The 19,377-nt window shown below is 28.5% G+C and overlaps 1 protein-coding gene across 2 annotated transcripts in view; it reads right to left on the bottom strand.

Moving 5' to 3' along the window:
• The window catches only part of LOC129981734 (nuclear receptor coactivator 2-like), a 378,069-nt gene that overhangs the window by 40,289 nt on the left and 318,403 nt on the right, over nucleotides 1-19,377 (bottom strand). For both annotated transcript variants that reach the window (XM_056092698.1, XM_056092699.1), the window contains one exon: nucleotides 12,252-12,296. The gene's annotated coding sequence lies outside the window, so the exon portion shown is untranslated. The remainder of the gene's footprint in view (nucleotides 1-12,251; nucleotides 12,297-19,377) is intronic.

Here is a 19,377-nt window from a genome sequence, read left to right as displayed (position 1 = left end):
TCGGAGTCGAGGAGATCTCAAATATGGGAGATCAAAATTCCGAGCTCGAATTTTTTGACGATTAGCATACTTTTGCACAGAAGAGAGTAAAAAAGATTTTCTCTACCACCCAACCATTCCCTCAAAAATTGCAATCGTTCCAAATCTTCCCATCACAACCACCCCCACACTTCTTTAGCACTAAGAAAACTAGTAAGATGAATTTGAAATATCAAATGATAAAACTAAATTGTAACTTAAAATTAAGAAATTTTAAAAAAAACAGATAATTTTACTCAATCGGTACATTATTTTTCTGCAAATTAACAAAACTAGAAAAAGAGAAACATATAGAGAGAACAAGTAGAATTACAAAAAAAAAAAAAAAAAAAATCTTCTACACGCATTTAACGCTCCATCAAACACGATTCCCATCGGAAAAAACATCAGGCACAAAAGGGCTTGGAAACGAAGAAAACAACCGGACGAATAGAAAAGAGTTTCCAATCCTTTCTTTTTTTCTTTTTTTTTTCCCCGTCCCTCAACGATGTTTCCGCAACAAGCGAAATAAAATTCTGTCCGTCGTCGTCATTCCTCTACCACTAAAAAACCTATAATAATCAAAAACCAGTTTTTATTTTTACTTCATACTTTCTTTTCTTTTTTCTTTTTTTCTTTCTTTCTCTTTATGCATTTATCTTTATTCCTCTCTCCTACCGAATGAGGAACTGACGGCTGAAGAGGAAGAAGCAAGGGCTAGGCAACCACCGACAGCATGAGAGGCAGCAAAGGGGGAAGAAAAAAAATTAAAAGATTAAATAAAATAAAAGCAAAAAAAAAAAGTCGAAGAATCAAAAAGAAAAGGGGAAGAGAGAAGGGAGGGGTATAGAAAGGTGTGTTGTCGGTAAAAAGAAAGAAAAAAAAAGAATATTAATAGTTCGTGTGAGAACTTAAGTTGGGGGTCACGGGCATGTTGGCTGCAGCCCGGAATATAGGTTAGCAGGTAAGGACGGGTTTTCTAACGGGAAGATATAGGAAGTCGGGATGCTACGCCTTTCGCTACTATCGATTTCACGGATCTCTATCCGGTTTCCAGTAGAGAAATTTTTCCGAAGCAGCCCGTGGGTTGCCGGCAGCACTGCTGCATTCCTGTCTTACGTGACCTCCTGTCAACAAGCCTCTGCCAGATATGTTACTCGCAACTGCAACCAATGCGCGGCCAGTGGGGATTCTGAAGACCAGAATGGGGAAAAACGTTTTCGAAATCAGAGAAACTTGCGAAAAAAAATCCAGCCTTTTTTTTCTTTTTTTATTCCTTATTGTTGTTAAATTTTTCATTAGAATATGTGGAAAGATTATTTTCCCTTTTCTTTCTTTTCAGTACTTATCAGATTTGAAACAGATACATTAATACTTTGTCAAAATAATTAAAATTAAAGAAAAATTGCAATTACTAAAGTTTTCTAAGTAAAAATTATCATTCACTGAATTTTTTTTTAAAAAAAAAGTTCTTAATTAAAGGCACGAAAAAAAGAATTAATTGCTTTACTACTCCAATGAAAGCAAAGCATAGTGATTTTTTTAAATGTTTATCTCCTCTGGATATGTACAAATGCTACATGAAAATAATAAGGACTAAAGATTAATTCTTAACTTGAGAAAACCTTAAAAATTAAATATTATAGCATTCAGAAAACTTAAAATTATTTAAAATCTTTGAATACTAAAATTCAACAGTATTTCAACTCAATTAATATAAAAATTGAGCAGTCAGAATTGAGAAGATACGACATGTGATTATTAACGTGTCTTTGGTGTTTCCACTAGTCTAAATAATATTTTTTTACATCAATAGCATTGACATTTATTAAAATAATAGCCGCCCAGTTGCTTCACCGGGACTAATGAAGGCTAAAAATTTCCAATTAAATATTTTATGTAACTACTTGGTCTCTTAATAGTTTCTTCAGCAGAATATTTTTATGTTTCAAATTTTGATACATATGCTATTATAGAAGGCTTAAGACGTTCACTGTAGTATATATCTCAGTAATTTTCTGTCAGCTCCTGCGAAATTTGAACTTTAAATTTATGTGCGCGGGATTAAACTTCAATAAATAAAAAAAATGTTTTTGCTGAAATCAAACACATTCTTTTTTAATATGAGAAAAGAAAACAGTATAGTTTAGTACTGAAGTCTAATAGGTATTGCAGAGTATTTTTCATAAATTATGCAACATCTCAAAACAACTGCCCTTTATGCAATATATTCAATAAAAATTTCTTTATAAAATTCGTTTTACTTTCAAAAAATAAAATTAATGACATATTTAATTTTGTTTCTATCAATAAATGTATTTTTGAAAGAATTATGAAATCTAAATTTTATACAATCCTTTGGTTCAAAAAAAAATATTCAGTAAAATATTCTTAGCACTTCAATTTTTGAATTAAAAAAAAAGTTACTATCCTCTGCGACCAAATGTGACCGAGTTATGAAGTTTTGAATATCATTATTTTAGGATAATCAACAATTTTCTAATTTAAGCTTGAGAAAATTCCAGGTGCTGATTGGCTTATCTCTTTTGAAATGATCAATGGAATGGATAATAAAAGATAGTAACACTCGAATTTTCATAATTCATCCCCTTTTAGTCGCAGTAGTGGGTAGACCTTTCTTTTTAATTAAAATGTTAATACCTCAAGGATATTTCACTAAATTTGACTCATGGAACCGACGATTTGTATAAAAATATATAATTTGTTATTCATCAAAACATTTATTGACTCAAATTGCATTAACTATTATTTTTTACTTCATTTAAAAAATGCTCCTTTAATAATTATTAATACGCCATTTTTCCGATAAATAATTATTGATAATTTCCTCCCCCAGTCTTCTCATTTAGTTGCATTGTGTGTGTGGGGGGGGGACCGAAATAAAATAATTTCTAAAATAACTTTTTTTAAAAAATTTTTATTCCATATCTCCAAAAAAAATCCGTTCGAAGTGCATATGACTGATGAAATTCATTGTTTTTGAAATGAAATAAAAAAAAAACCGAATAGAATAATTCAAATAGAATATTTATTACCTTTTAATGAGCTGCCAGCGCAAAAAGTTTTTTTTTTACAAAAATAAATAACATTGGTCATTAGTTGAGTGAATTATAACAATAAAAACTACTGAATTCAATTATTCCAAAAAAAAAAAAAATCAGCTAATAACTAATTTATTTCAGACAATAAAACATGAAAAAAAAATATCATTTTTTTATTTGCTTATTTTGCTTCATAATGAAAGCAAGCAAAACGCGCATTCTTTTATTCATAGATTTTATTATTTATTTAATTAATTCAAGAATTAAATTTGAGAAAATTTGACATATATAGATCTGATCTTCATTACCACTATATTCATATTAAACATTAACAAAACATCAGCAGAAATACGAATTATCGCGCAGCAGAAAATGATAAATACGTAGAAAGTTCTAAAAAAAGAAATGCGGGACACTGATTAGAGATGAAGCACCCGCATACAACGCATTTGTTGCCTGGACCTAAGGACAATTTTTTTGTCGGTGACACCATTTCAGACAAAAGTGCTTCACGAGTTGTCGTCAAAATCTTTGCAAACCAAACGAAAAAAAACTGATGACTGCGTCTGCAAGACCACCCAGCTCCATAAACCAAACAAATAAATGAATATGACAGAAATTGGATCATTCTTGGAAACAATTTGTTCAGCGAGCATTCCGTAGATAAATAAAATAAATGCAATTTTACCGCTACCGCTCTATTTCTTTATGGTGAAAATAAGAAGAAATTCAAACTTTAGGAATAGTTAATCTTTATCATTTGAAACGACCGCAAAATAAACGAGACTTAAATCATTATTTTGATTTAATATTCTAATCACATTTTAGTTAAATTTTAGAGAACCTTCCATAAATTTTTCCACCAAAAAATTTTTGAATTCTTTTAATCATTCTTTTTAATTGTTTACATATATTTTTGTACAAAAAAATGTATAGCAATTTTGGTAAACAAAGAATTCGCAGGGTTTTTTTTTTTTTTGTTTTTTTTAAGCGAAAACTGCTAAACGAATACAACTTAAAGCTAAATATTTTCAGCAAAATAATAATAATAAATAAATAAATAAAAATGGAGCAAAATAACCTTTTGATTTATTATTAATTTATATTTAGCATAGTATTTATATTTTTATTACTTATTTAGCATTGTTTTTGAAGTCGTTATAAAATGCGGTATATTAAAAGTCTTTGAATTAATTGATTGAAAATATATCGTTTTTTGTTTAACGCGAAGGAGCAAATAAATAAACACATAAATATAAATAAATAAATTGGACCTAATATCACTTTTCCATGCAAATGTTGAGAAAATTTAAATATGAATTGGTTAAATTTTAATTTTGGACTTTAATACGTAGACACATTTTTTATTTCACCGCTTCATTAAATTTCTAGTTTCAAATTTTTTGCTTCATCGCTTTAAAAAAAAAAACTAATTATTATCAAAACATTTGGCAAAGAAACGACGAAAAACAAACATTTAATTAAATACATACAGGAAATAATTTACTCAAGGAAGCAATTTATTGTCTTAAGAGATTATCAAATATTAAATTTTTCTAATTAACAATGAGAATTGGTTCTTTTTAAGTACGCATTCGTAATATCTATTTTATTTATTTTTACATAGTTTCGATATAAAAAACGCTCATTTATTTTTCACATAGATAATGTATTTCTATATAAATAAAGAAGCCGTTTTAGGAAAATACAAAATAGTTAGTACTTTCAAAAATTACATAATAGTGAATAAATTTCTGATTATGGGATAGTTAAGAATTAATTCATTAAAACTTTTTCATCTCAACACATCAGAATGTGCAGTTGTATGTCGTTTAAATTTTTTATTTGTTATTTATACAGAGACCTGATTACCAGAAATTCTATAATTTAAATTATTTGATTATTTATAAACGAATTTGACAATAAATAAATTCATATCGATAAAAAAATTAATGGCAACACTGTGAGGAAAAATGGTTTACACATTCCTAAATTTCAGTTATATGCATGAGAGCAAAAAGGACACATCCTCCACAGGAAAATTAACAGAACTGTTACAATTTAAAATAAAAATTATAAATTAATATTTAATATTTTTAAAGATGCAAGAGAATAATTTAAGACAATAGATAAGATTCAGTTTCCGATATTTCTAAGAGTGAAAAGGAGTCATTATATTCACATATGTATAATAATGTATCTCATTACTTTTCGGAGAGCAAAGGGTTAAAAGAATAAGATAACAGGTCAGAGAATATAGCGACCCACATAATAATAGTATAAATTTCATGAGGGACTTTTCGTTTTTTATTGTAATTTGAATTTCTAGATCATCTAATCATTTTAATATTGTTCCTATGTTAGTTTGATAGGAAAAAAATCTATCATTTTAAGTAGAACTTTTAAGTTCCATAACTAAAAACACAAATTTTAAAGGTAACAGTACGAAACTCCTGCTTAATTAAAAAAAGTCTAACAGAATTTAAAAATCACAAAATAGCAATAATAAAAATGTAGAATTGAATAGAAAATTATCTACTTCTGTATCTGCCTGATAATAATAAAATTAAAAAAAATGAAACAAACATTTTAATAATATCTTTTATGCACCCTTAAAGAAGAGAATCTTTAAAGTTGGCTGTCATTTAGCAGCGTAGCTTAATGGGATTCTAAGTCAAATTAAAAGGAAAAAATAATAAAGAAACGGAAGCATTAAAATTGCGCCATTATCGGACAATTTATTGGCGCCAGCTTGGCGACTTTTCTGAGCACAGATAATTTTCCTCGCGCAGAAGACAGAACTTTTTAACTTGAAAGAAAAATTGGTTTCCCATGGGGCACTTTTTCCTCCTTGGTGATTCAGCTGTTGCCATTTCCGTCCGTCGAAGCTCCCTTTGAAAAAGTTTTTAAGCCGTGGTTGCAGCTCCTGCTATTCGTCTGACGACGACAGCTGTTTTTGGAAGAGGTGGTCGCTTTCCCATGCCGCACCACGAGAACTCCTTTCCGAGCGAAGAATCGGTTGATTTTCATAAAAGGGACCGGAAACTATTGGGTGCTTCTTTATTGGCCTGATATTCATCCCCTCACATAAAAAACGGAGGAAAGAAATGTGTTCCACTAGACTGGTTTTTACAAAACTAAACTACTATGCCAACTATGTTGACAACAAATATACAAAGCATTCTCTGAGTGGATGAAACAGAATCTTCAGACAAATTTAAAAAATTAAATAATGTCATCATTATTTAGCTTTTATAAAACGGCGACGATAAATAAAAATTGAAAGTAAACATATCTTCTGAATGCAACGTTCAAGATAATAAAAAAATATACAAGATTCACAGACAAAAAACTTCACAGAAAATTTCTTTCTTTGATTAATGATTGCAGCATGCATAAACATAAAAAATCCCAGCTTATTTGTTCAGAATCGCAAACTATAATTTAAATCTCTAAAATGAAATTATGTTTACAACCAACTTTACAAAATTCTGAAAGAGCTTTTTTGCTTAAAACAAATTAGACAGAAACTTCATTATCACAAATTGTATTTCAATATAATAGTTAGTTGTTCTTATTATTCAAAAAAATGTAAAAATAAATTTTGTCAAAATGTCGGAGAAGATTTTTTTTCTCAGTCCTATCTTACAAAAGCACATTCATTTCAAAACATATATTTTCAAATTTTATCCCAATCATTTAACTTTTGACTTCATTGCAAATTTAAAACAATCAGCTAATTGGAAAATAAACAACGAAAGCGAAAAGCTACGCGTGCAATTAGAGGAAGAAACTTTTACTGTGTTTCTACCATTTATAGGTCTTATAAAAATTTAAAAAATTAAATAATGTCATCATTATTTAGCTTTTATAAAACGGCGACGATAAATAAAAATTGAAAGTAAACATATCTTCTGAATGCAACGTTCAAGATAATAAAAAAATATATAATAAGCCAGTCAAAAGAAATATGATTATTCTGACAATAAATCTTTTAAAAATGATTTAATTTATTTAATTATATATTTTATTCTGCAATATGGCAGAAGGCGAATTCTTCTTATTATTTATGAATAATTCAGTACGTCAGAATTAAAAATATGGATAGCTTTATTATTGCTAAAACATTTTTCTTCAATTATAATAACATCATTAACCTCATTTTAGCCTTCTTGGTTCTATCACAGTATAACACAATTACTGGCCAATAAAATTATATTTCCACTAGTTAAATATCGAAAACAACAAGAAATTCTGAAAATAAAATTTATTAACGAAAAACGCATTACACTGTGTTTACAATCAGCTTAAAAACAGCCATGTTTGAATAAGAACGCATAGAATAAGTTGGCAGCGATTTTTTTTAAACCAAATAAATATGTAAGATTCGGAATTTTTAAATTCTGATTTAAAAAAAAAAAAGATATATTCATATCATTTCATTTAAAATACAAAATGGAAGCACATTTAAAAAAAAAATCAAAAGGATACGAAACGATAGAAACGGAAAACAGATTCTTAAAACTGTTATACGTATATAGTTTGCTGGATTTAGCGCGAATTGTTTTGACATCGTCCCCACCATAATGTAGGTGAGATATTGAATAAGAGTGTGCAGTGATTGTAAAATTCAAAAATCTTTATACTTTAGCCCTGATGGATTTTTCTTCTTTTTAGTTCATGAAATATTCTATTAAAATCTTTAGAATAATTTAGATTATTCTAAACCAAGACAAATTCCGTTAGTATTATTTGTAGATGTCAAATATAAAGACAAGGACGCTAAAATCCGCGTTTTGCTATTTTTCGAAAAGGGGAATTTCCAGAAAGAAAAAAAAATGCTTATTCGATATTTTTAAGAAGTTCTCGTTGATCAGTACTAAATATCATTCTCAGACAGCGACAGTTACAGTGATTAGATTCAAACATTGGGGATACAAATAAAATATTACGCCGTCGATGAATAGACTATTCTGAAGGAAAAAAAAAATCGCCTGTTTTATATCTAAACACAATTAAGAAACAAAGCGTTCTTATATTCGTAAAAGTTGAATTTGAATGTCTTCTTGCGACTCGATATTAAATTTATGTTTTCAACAACAAATAACCTCAATCAATACTAGAAAAAAAAAACTGTTCGTCATTCTGAAGATGCTGTCTACTCACAATATATATTTCATGTTTATAAACAATTATAACAGAATTTCAAAAGCAAAAACTTCTGAGCTAAAATAACAAAATCAAAACTGAGTCATCAGAGAGAAAAGAAATTTTTCTATGAAAAATACTTCTTTTATGGGAATGAATAACTGTATTCATTTTAACTAGAAAACCACCTGCTCAAATATCATTTGAAAGCTCCGAATGATTCAAAAATTGGAACTAGAAATAATAACATACTTTACAACTTCATAATGAATGTTAATAAAAAAAATAAGCTGTTAATTTTTTTCTAATAAATAAAATTATAAAAGATGTTTTCACGATAGCTATAATAATGTAATCAAATCATAGCTGCAGGATTTTTTCCCCCCATTCCTCTAAACAATGCTGATGGCGGAACCGATGCCACGCAGACGTCACGCAATCAGGAAATAAAAATCGACTATTGAATTCTCCTTTGACAGAGCCATAAAAACTCAACAAACATTGATTAATGATTTCATCCGTGACGCAAGGCAATCTTGGGAAATCGACTAGCTCGAGCTGGAAGTCCCAACTCTTCAGAGGAATACTCGATGATTTTTATAGCGATCCAATTAGATCTGATGCTTAAAGATCGTCAATGCCGGTTTCATTAAATCATATAATGAAAGCTTCATATTTCTGTGAAATTTTCCTGGTAAGTTCTGTTAACATATGAATGACAAGGAACGAGGTTGGAGGTCTTGAATCTTCCGTCCTCTACCTTCAAAATAAAAGCTATAAGACTAACATCACATCAGTTACGATTATTTAAATATACATTACTAATCGATTATCAGTAATTTAAGAAAAGTGTAAGTAATAAAGCGACGATTAATTGAAGGCAAAATAAGCTACAAACGATATAAAAGCATTCCCCCACACACCCCAAAAATAATAAAATAAAATAAAACCCTGATTTTCATGTTAAAATAAATAATGAGCAACGTTTTATAGTCTGGTAAAAGTAAAAACTACTGGTAATCCAACATAAGAGGTTGTCCGTGTAATATCCCTGTGGGTTATACAAATGTTTTTTTTTTCTTTGAAATTCAATATTTTCACGTTTATCCTATTTTCTTCTAATCTAATAGTTTATAAAAATGAATGTTTGTTTGTTCGTATTTCATGCGCTGCCATACTATTAAACCGACTGCGATAAAACTTTGCCAATTTATCGCTTGCACTTGCGCGAAGGTTATAGGCATAATGTAATTATTATATCTAAAGTAAATATATATATATATATATATATATATATATATATATATATATATATATATATATATATATATATATATATATATATATATATATATTATTCATACTTTTCCTTTATATATCATTCAATGTCAGTTAATGTATTCATTGTCGACAAGAAAATAAATACTATTCGTTCTATTTCATCTGCGGCAGCGGCATGCCAGATACCAGCTAGTTAACTATATATTTTTGATTACTAATTCACTGTCCAAATGATTAGTGATTATGTTCAATGATTCCAAATGGTTATAATTATAATAAATAATGAACTGTTGAAATAGTGATTTATAATTAGCTGTCAAAATAATTATATATTTTAGTTTTTTAAAAAAATTAGAAGGAATTAAAATGATAATACTAACAAATGATTTTTTTTTCCTAATCTAAGGAAAATAATTATTAATAAAAATTAAAATGGCTGTTAATACGAGTATTGTTTTTAAATTAATGCATTTCTTGTTAAAATGAAATACAGCGTCAATGGGCGATAACAAAAGATTCGTAAACGACTGAGAATTTTAGAAGAAAATAATTTTTCTAAACTTTGAAAATTCTTTCCTGCAATAACAATATTATTTTCAATCTTTTTTACTAATAGAATACTTTTATGAATTAAAAGTTTTCAATAAAGAAACTTCCACCCTTAAGGATATATATATACATATATTTCATTTCGGAACGCATTCGAATAATTTATTCTGCAATTAAAGGATATGAAAGTAAACAAAAAGGTTATATAAATAATAATAAGATGCATTATAATAAATGCGTAAGTTAGTCTTTATCTTTAAAAAACAACACCCATTAAAATTAGTTAACTAGTAGAAATAGAAAATATTTGCAAAAGACAAAATTTTCATACATTGAAAAAAAAAGCGAACATTTTAATAGATACAGAATTTTCTTATACATTGGCATAGAGTGTGTTATATAATTCTAATACATAACAACACACTCTAGCAACAGGTTCTATGAATTAAAACTGTCAAATATTTGGAATATACTTACTGACTGCCGACTTGAAGATTTTAGAAACATAAATTTCATCCAATTTTCATTTCAAAATACAAGAACGGTAAACACATTTATCACGCAACAATTTGTCTTTTAAAAATTGCGAAACATCAGTTGATTATCATGGAATAAACAGTTAAAAAAAATGGCGATATTAGCTCCTTATCGCTTACTATACCTAATTCACCGAAGAGTTTAACGCTCTTTTTTAAGCACTTGTTGAAAGTTAAAGAAAAGAATCATTAGCGATTACAGTTGGCTGAATGCCATGGTTCCAAGAGATGTAAAATGAAATTTATTGTTAAGTCGCTGCTCCATACACATAAACATCTGTTTCCAGAAAGATCTTGTAAATTTAATTGATAGAAGTTTTTATCAGTGCCTTTACAATTTTTACAAAAGTATTCTTATTAACAAAGGAATAAAAAATAGTAAAAAGAGGGGAAAAAAATCACTTTCGTTAGGAACTCGGATACCATGAACTAATCTAGAGTCCTAGCCTACTAAAACCTCCGTTTACCTTAATTATATTGTTTTCTCCATTATTTAAATTATAACCAAAATTCTTAGCATTATTAAAGAGGCAGATTCAAATCCTCAAACCCTTTCCGGCGCGGCGACACCTGAGTTTTTTTAATGCTTAAAACATCCTATCACATCTACTCATATTACACTTACACGTTTTTTAGATGGTAATATGATCTGTGTAAAAATGAATGATTTTAATCAATTAATAAATTAGTTAATTAAAAGGATGAAATGAAATTTTTTATGGATGAATTAATTCTAAAGTGTTTTGAAACACTTTTATTTAATTCGATATAATTTGTAATTTTGTAATTTCGCAATCAGTTTTTTTTTTTTCCCTTCAATTCTTGCAGTGTTTGAGTTTTGAATTTTACCACACTTGTATTTCTACAATGACAATACATTGTTTTAATAATTTCAGAATCTATTTATCAGTTTATCAATTAACTTAATTAAAGTTTGATCCTGTATTTGTACATTTAGCTGTGAATTTCAGAAAAAAATATTATTTCAAGAATCTATAATATTTTAATAACGAATTATAAATCTAAAAGAATTTAAATAATTGTTTACCATTAGTACATTAAAAAAAACATCTATTCAGAAATTGTTTTTATAAAATTTATTTTTAATATCTAACGTTTTCTTATCAACAATCATATGAGATTTAATTTTCTCATTTGGTAATTGCTACTAAAGCCAAAAGATATCGATTCAAGTTAAAATAGATAAATTTCATTTTTCGCAGAAAATGGCTGATTTTTCACTATGAGTTTTCAGATAACTTTTATATTCATGCTTAAACAAAAACAATACGATAGCGATATCATCGACTTAGATGAAATTTCTAAAATTTTCCTCTACCATCAAGTTCTGCAATAAAAACAATAGAGATTTCAGGTTATTTCAGTTCAAATTTCGATAAATTCTTTATATCGCTATTATTATTGCTTTCCAGTCTGACAGTTTAATCACATTTTTACGTCGAAGAATAATTCATTTCTTCTGAAGTAAAAACGTTTAACAGGATCCATACATAAAAATAATGTGCTTTTTCCTCATTCTCAAAGAACAATATCAAATAAATAAATTGCGCCAAAAAGAATATTTACTTAAAAATAGATTACGAGAGCATTATTTTTCTATAATTTATTAGAAAATAAAATAAAAGAAACAACTTACATATGAAGTGAGGAATGCAAATTTTAACTTCGGGTAGAATTTAACCTGTAAAGATATAAAAACAAGTTTTAGCAAAATATATTATAAAAATATAAAGCTTTTGCATTTTTATTTCACAATACGAATTTAAAATTATTTTAAAAAGTTAATAAGAATCCAGTAATAATTGTTCTTATAAAATACAAAATATATGATAGATGTATGAAAATTAAATTCATCATCCGTTGCCATATAACTGTCATTATTATTAATTGTCATTTTATATTATATTTTAAAATCTTATATATATATATATACAAATTTACAAAACATGTCTTTGACAAGAGGCAATACAATAGTTTTTTCACTTCTAATAAAAGAAATCAATTTTAAACGCAATTGTATCGAAACCGAATAAAACAAGGAATTATTTTGAAAGACTTAAATTGTTTTTTAAATAGAGAATTACATAATAACAATGCAATGACTGCTTTTTTTATTATATTTCATACATTTTTAAGATCTATAAAATAATAAGTCAATAAAATTAACTTTTAAATGTATTAAAAAATCAAATTCTATTTCAAAATTTAAATTTTTAAATTCTAATGCTTAAATTTGTATAAAATGAGAATTTTACATCCTGTTCGATTTAAAATATTTAATACACAATACGGGATATTTTGCTTAAAGTGAAACGCTCAAAATATGTTACAATTTGAAATTTACAAAATATACAAGACGTTTACAGTTTAACTTTTATTTAATAAAACAACACAAAAATTTTATAAACATATTATATTATTAACAAAAGCATAAAAAATTCCTCAAACAAAAATACTATCCTAGATGCATAAAAAAAACCTATTTTTGTAATATTTTGGTAGAAAAATATTAAAAAGTAATTCCTTATTGCGAGTTCGTTATTGAAAAATATTATTTGCTACAAAGATGCACATCATCTTTTTGAAAATTTATAAAACCATAGTGAGAAAGATAAAATCTAAAAAGAGAAAAATAAATCCACAAGACTTTTTCCCTTCTTTTTTTAACATTCATTAAACTAAGCTCAGCGAAATCAGAATTAACGATTGTAGCAAAAGAAGCAGACCGATAAATGATCAGGGTTTCAAGGCCAATTTATGTTCAAAGAAAAATGCTACTTTGTTAGCAAACTGCTAATTTCATGGGAAAAAATAGGCAAGTTTTTATTACAAAAAAAAAAAAAAAGTGCTATTTCTAAAATATAGATTTAAAAAAAAAAAAACGGTATCTCACATCTAATAACAATTATTAATTATCCATAAAAAGAAAGAAAAAGGTCAATAAAAATAAAAATAATGACTTTTTTTAAACTGTATTACTTCTTTAATGAAAGAAATGTAAACATTTTAGCCATGTTACTCCAAAACAAATGGGAAAATCAAGATTGAGTCGAGATCAACTGTTATACAAAATGGATATCATAATAAATTCTACTAAAATAATTAAAAATCCAAAAAATGCACCCGTTTATTCTAGAGACAGAGAAGATGAAAACTTCAAACGATGCAATTTCGATACAAATGAAAATTTGTAAAACTTGGTAACAAGGCATAAAAAAATTTGATATTAATAAAATTTCGCTTTTTTAAACACAGAGAGATAAATAAAAAATTATATGAACTATTTATTTAAAGTTTTTCAAAATTAATATGTCGAAATCTTTTCAAAATTATTTTCTTATTAATAAATTGTTTATAATGAGCTATTAGTATTGCTAAAATTTTGTTCCATACTACTTCTATGGTGATTATCTGTAAAAACTGGTGAATCAATGCAATATTACATAGAAATCTAATCTTTTTCAGAATATAATTTTCAAATGAATCGCTTTATTTTTAATTAGTTCGATATTCTAATCGCCATTTTCCAGAATATTTTCATTATGTTAAACTAAACATAAAAATTAACAAACATGTGGAATGAAAAACAAATTATCATATAGAGCAGACTAAGAAAACAGTTATTTGTAAGATATTTCGACGAATTTCACTGAATCAATTGGTGAAAATCTGTTAAATTTTTATTTTAATATGAATAAACCGATGCTAACATCAACATTTTTACAAGAATTATTACACACAATAACTAATCACTCATGAAAAAAGATAGAAATGTGGCAACTTCTGTAACTACTGCTGATTTTGAGCTATTTTTATTGACTACGAATGCTTACCATACTTCGAAGGGCGACAGTTTTAGATTTCCAAGTGCATGCAGACAAAATAACAACCAACCACTGAAGAACTCAAACAGTTCAAAACCGAATAGATACGGACCTTAGGGTTCTAGAAAACTAATGAAATTCAATTTCTGGAAGTAGGACAGCTATCTAAAAGGGAAGACATCAAAAAATTTCGCCGCATCCATTGGCTTTATCGCAACTTGACATGACCCTCAATTTTTCACAAAGCCAATATACTTTCTGCAGCCATCAATATTAGGACAGTGAAATGCATTTTACTGATTAGGAAACCACATGGCAAAAAAGCAGGCCACGTGCATTATAGTCCCGTTGCCCGTGACAACTAGAGTACGTGACTACAGAACATCGAATGTTCCAAAGAGGTGTCATTCTTATCGCCATTTTTTCCCCTTCATCCTTTAGGGGATAATATGTGCTGTGATGGCAAAAGAGCTGTTCCCGGAACAGTGCTCAGGGCGCCAAGAACATCATGATCCAAGTTAACAGCCATGAGCGGGTCAGACTGCCTTCCTCCAACCACCTTGCAGTTGACACGTGGAAGCAGTTTAAAAATTTGTTTCGAAGGCAATTAGCCGGTAGAGACTGGATAAGAATTTTTTATAACCGCATTAACGTCCCCACCTAAACCACCAAATGTCCCCACCTAATCTGGTATGATAATAAAAGCTATATTTCGATTTGTATTCATGGAAAAATCAATTCTGGTAAGTGCTTAACGGTTCTTTTAGTAGTTTATATCAGTTACTTTTTTAAGGTTTTTTTTTTTTATTCCTATCATTTGATGGATACAATCCATACAAAACGATGCGAGAAAAATATCTAGAAGTTCCCAAATTTGTAGATATCCATCTCGAAAGTCATATCCGCTATATTTTTTTAAAATTCTTTTTAACCCTTTAAAGGGTCACTTTTTTCTAGTCATATTATGGTAAAATATTTTCAGGCTTAAAATTTGAATAAGAAAAGGGATTCATTTAACTTATTAAATAAATTTAATTTGATTAATTAATTAATTTGGTTAATTAATAATTAAGTAACAAATCAAGACACGTCATTTTGCGTCAGATAACGAACTGAAGCATCCAAGTTTCTGTCTTTCTAAAAAAAAAATTGTCAGAACTTATGCCAACCTACATAATTTCATACAAAGATTGATATTTTTGGTGGGAAGCCTACTTCCCACGGCCCTAAAAAGGGTTAAAATAAAAAATAATAATTAAAAAAAATTAGTAGACGATCTTTACTTCATTTGCGCTAAAGCTTCAATATCATTAATTTTTTGCTTTGTTTTTAAACTGCGAGAAGCAATATCAAGTGAATTTATGACTATTCATTTTAAAATAAAAAGAAGAAGGAATGGTGCGTGATCTTTACTTAATTTGTACCAACGTTTCATATTCCTTCATTTTCTGCAATGCTTCTAAACTGTGGGAAGAATTAACAAATGAATTCACGACTAAGAATTTTAAAATGGCACCATCATTCTTGTGAAATTTTGTATTAAAAAGGAAAGTTATAAATCGAAATCGGTAGTTTGCATTTTAAATACATTGCATAAATTCTTCCTTATTCGCAAAAGTGTTCTGCTTATTTCATTTTCCTAAAAACAGCACTGGGATAATCGAAATAATATTGCTGCTAAATAGCACAGTGATTGTGGTACGAGCAAACAGATATAAAGCATTGAGGCGTAAATGATTAAAAAAAAAAAAAAAGCATTTAAAGTACCTATCAGTTAGCAGTAAATATACTAAGGGCTACATTTATGAAATCTTAATTAAAAACTTAAAATAATTTATTAGATAGAGCTAAAATATCATCCCAGTGTAGGAGATTGCGGGCAGAACACTCGAGTACTCTTCGTCTTCGTCGTCGTAAAATCTTACACATTTAAATTAAGATTCTCTTGACGAAAGGACTGAGCGGAAAATGTTGAAGATGACGAATTTTAATAAAAACAACCATCTAATCAAAACATGAAATCAAATTTACTTATTTTAACTGTTCTTTTTTTAATATAATTGAAAATAAATATAGCGATTTCAAACGCTATAATTATTTAATGAAAAAGAATTTATCGATAAGATTGACACAGAATGCAGACAGGGTGTATGTGCTTCCCATGCCCAAAAAATTGAAGAACTCAAAGTACGCATTTGTAATGTACTTGCGTCGGTGACTGCAGACACACTTCAGAATGCATGGCATGAAATGGATTACAGCCTAGATACTGTCCGTGTGACCAAAGGAAGTAACATAGAACATCTGTGACGTATGCATACAAAATTTTGAAGCTCCGTCTACATTATGGGTTAATCTTATCGATAAATTCTTTTTCATTAAATAGTTATAGCCGTTTATAATCGTCATATTCATTTTGAATTACCCTGCAAATTTGATAATAAATTAATTGGGTTAATAAATGGGCTCTTAAAATGGAAAAATAAGCAAATGGAATAATCTGTAAACAGTAAATAAATAAAAATTTGTGAAATGAAAAAAAATCAAGCTTTAACTAACTAACTATTACTAAATTACTATAACTAACTATAACTATTACTAAATACCAACTTTTAAAACCGAAGTATAATTCCAATCAATTTCTAAGCAAATTCACAACTTATTTATTTCCCAATCTATTGATAAGTTTGAACTGTCGAAGCTTTCAGTTTAGGATCACATAATAAAGCCTAATCATTTAGCATAATCAATTCTGTTCAATCAACAAGTGTGATGACTTTTTAATTCTCAATATCATCACCTCTGCAACATGAATCCTTCATCAGCTAAATCCGCTAGGAAGAATCTCCCTCCAGCCACAGACCAGCCAGTAACCACCTGTTACTGACCTACAGCCAGGGGGTTTCCAAACCACTGACGATAACAAACACGGAAAACATGTCACCGGCAGTAGCATCCCAGTGACAACAGTAAATAAAGAAAAGAAACCGAACTCTCCGCGGACCGCTTGACACCGATCTTAAGTCCGGTTTCGGAACTTTGCCAGGGTATTATTACCGAACCGGGCAACATAGAACAAACTTCATTAACTCGCTGCTTCTAGAACGTGCTGGAAAGGCATTCAATGGAAACTTGCAAAATGAAGTGCAATTTCATACTCGATGCGTTAAGTTACACGTTCGGGAATTGTCCACGCAGTATTTGTAATTTGATTCATAATCATAGCAATGCTTTTAGTAAATAGTGTTGGTACGTGAAGAATTCGCTATTATTACAAGTCTAAAGTGTTATGGAAAATGAATATTAAAAGGCAATAAGTAAGGAATATAATTTCGGACATTATTATTAAAATCTCATCGTCCTCAAAATTTTTCTTTTTTTCTTTACTTGAATAACAGCTCAAACCAATGCAACTGCGACAGATGAGCTTTATGTAAAAAAAAAGCAATGAATATTGTTAAGTGCCTTTCTGTTACATTATTTATCACATTTCTGTGGAATTAAAAAAATAAATAAAAATAAAATAACGGATCCTTCTTCCCTAGACATAATACAATTTTTTTTTAAATGATTCTTCTCCTTCATTATTAATTATTCTATATTTCAATATACACCGAAGGAAGTATTGTTTTTAAAAACAAAATAATCTAAATATTTCTCTATCGCAAACGATACGCTTATCTTTAAAGTATAAATTACTGAAAGAAGAAAGGCAATCATATAGATCATGTAATATTTAAAAAAAAAAAAAAAAAAAAAAAAAAACGTACTGTTTCATTTAAAAAAATTCGTAATGTATTAATTACCCTTTTTTCGTCTCAAATAAAAAATTAAATATTTTTCCAATGATTTTAAAGCTTTGATTTTAAAATTTATCAGTTAAACACAGATTGACATTTGTTCTAATTCATATCTGTACATAAAAGGTATAAAAAAATACTGACCAGAGATTTGGGTCTGATCTGAATAATGAGAACCTGGATCCAGCGTTATAAACGATTAAAGGGTTCATTTAGAAATATGTTAGGTGGAGTGTTTTTCATTGACTTATTCATATAACATCCACAATATGATGCATTTTGTGTTAAACTTCAAGGCACAGTGACACTTGCATTTGATAAATTTTGATATAGATCTATTGTTAACATGCTGAACTATACGTAGTTACTTTCATATTTACGTAGCTCTTAGCATTTTGAGTTACTATCAACAGTCAACTTTTGATCATATTTAGCCTAAAATTTGACGTGCATTCAAAAAGTCTGTTTTAAACCATAAGTCGAATTTTACCAAGAAATTCTCGGCAAAGATGTTCACATTCACATGAGCCGGTGTCCTGGTATAGGAGCAGCGAGTGGCGCGTCTTCTCCGTGATCTGGGAGTCCTGGGTTTGAGTCCCGGTTCAGGCATGGTTGTTCTTCATCTGTTCTTTCTGTGAGGCATGTGAATGTGCCCTCCTGTAAAAAGGGGCTGTGCAAGCGAATGTGTTGAACGAGTGCAAAATCGTACTCTTGGCCCTACTAAAAAACAAGAGACGCTCTCTTTCGGCTTAAAATCGCTGACTTCGATCAGCGGGGCTTGTCCATGGCAAGTGCCATCAGAAACAACAACAAACAACATGCACAAGAACAGGCTAACAGAGGAGGTTTCCTAAGAGGGTTTTATACAAAATGTCTTAGAAATTTAATTTTGATGTATAAACATCAGAACGAATTTCAACAGCCCAGCTGGCTGTGTTGTCGTTGTCACAAACATTTTCTCTCTCTCTCTCTCTCTCTCTCTATATATATATATATATATATATATATATATATATATATAGAGAGAGAGAGAGAGAGAGAGAGCCGGTGTATTCGATATATATATATATATATATATATATATATATATATATATATATATATATATATATATATATATATATATATATATCGAATT

The sequence above is a fragment of the Argiope bruennichi genome, chromosome 8 (assembly GCF_947563725.1).
Source record: "Argiope bruennichi chromosome 8, qqArgBrue1.1, whole genome shotgun sequence".
Classification (NCBI taxonomy): domain Eukaryota; kingdom Metazoa; phylum Arthropoda; class Arachnida; order Araneae; family Araneidae; genus Argiope; species Argiope bruennichi.
This window is presented reverse-complemented; position numbering and strand designations above follow the sequence as displayed.